Genomic DNA, 1,473 nt, shown 5'->3' on the forward strand with positions numbered 1-1,473 from the left:
TGAAATTTTTCCAGTTCTCGTTACGTTTACATTTTGAAGTGCTCCGGATTCTCCACACCTTCCATGTTGCTGTCGGTACTTTCTTCCTGATTGTGAGATTTGTGTAGCGGTGTGATGATTTTCTTTCTATTATCACTGCTTACTATCTAGGAACCCATTCCTGGTACCATGTGGTAATCTTTGTGATTCTGAAGATCTCCAGCAACAAGATGGCGGAACCGCGGCGGCCGAACAGAATCCTGAGGTACAAACTACCGGCGACTGACAATAGTCCAACTCTGGAGGACCCAACTCCTGATTATATGAATCTGCTTGGGATGAATTTCAGCATGTGAGGCCTGATGCTGAAGTTGAAGTGGTGTGTATGGATAGCTGTTTACTGCTCCTTTATCAGTTTGCAAGCTCGAGCAGCTCTGAAGGCACCAAACAAACGATGAGCAGCTTCATGTTGTCAATTTCAGCAGTGGTGATGCCATACCTGCAGAACCCACAGCTGATGTCACCACCATGGTAACAGCCAGGCCCCTCCCCAACCCCGGTAACACCATGGTAACAGCCAGGCCCCTCCCCAACCCCGGTAACACCATGGTAACAGCCAGGCCCCTCCCCAACCCCGGTAACACCATGGTAACAGCCAGGCCCCTCCCCAACCCCGGTAACACCATGGTAATGGGCAGGCCCCTCCCCCAGACCCAGTAACACCTTGGTAACGGTCAGGCCCCTCCCCCTGCCCCAGTAACACCATGGTAATGGTCAGGCCCCTCCCCCAGCCCTGGTAACACCATGGTAACAGTCAGGCCCCTCCCCCAGCCCCAGTAACACCATGGTAATGGTCAGGCCCCTCCCCCAGTCCCGGTAACACCATGGTAATGGCCAGAACCCCCCCCCCCAACCCCAGTAACACCATGGTAACGGCCAGGCCCCTCCCCCAACCCCAGTAACACCATGGTAACGGTCAGGCCCCTCCCCAACCCCGGTAACACCATGGTAACGGCTAGAACCCCCCCCCCCCCCCTCCCCTCCAGCTCCGGTAACACCATGGTAACGGCCAGGCCCCTTCCCCAGCCCCAGTAACACCATGGTAACGGCCAGGCCCCTTCCCCAGCCCCAGTAACACCATGGTAACGGTCAGGCCCCTCCCACAACTCCAGTAACACCATGGTAACGGTCAGGCCCCTCCCCCAACCCCAGTAACACCATGGTAATGTCCAGGCCCCTCCCCCAACCCCAGTAACACCATGGTAATGGCCAGGCCCCTCCCCCAACCCCAGTAACACCATGGTAACGGCCAGGCCCCTCCCCCCAGCCCCAGTAACACCATGGTAATGGCCAGGCCCCTCCCCCAACCCCAGTAACACCATGGTAATGGCCAGGCCCCTCCCCCAACCCCAGTAACACCATGGTAAGGGTCAGGCCCCTCCCCCAGCTCCGGAAACACCATGGGTGTGGCCAGGCCCCTCCCCCAACCCCAGT

The 1,473-nt window shown here is 57.7% G+C and overlaps 1 pseudogene; it reads left to right on the top strand.

Annotated features, from left to right (window-relative positions):
* The first annotated feature begins 200 nt into the window (after positions 1 to 200).
* LOC119955247 lies at positions 201 to 514 on the top strand (annotated as a pseudogene).
* The last annotated feature ends 959 nt before the right edge of the window (positions 515 to 1,473 follow it).

The sequence above is a fragment of the Scyliorhinus canicula genome, chromosome 20 (genome assembly GCF_902713615.1).
Source record: "Scyliorhinus canicula chromosome 20, sScyCan1.1, whole genome shotgun sequence".
Classification (NCBI taxonomy): domain Eukaryota; kingdom Metazoa; phylum Chordata; class Chondrichthyes; order Carcharhiniformes; family Scyliorhinidae; genus Scyliorhinus; species Scyliorhinus canicula.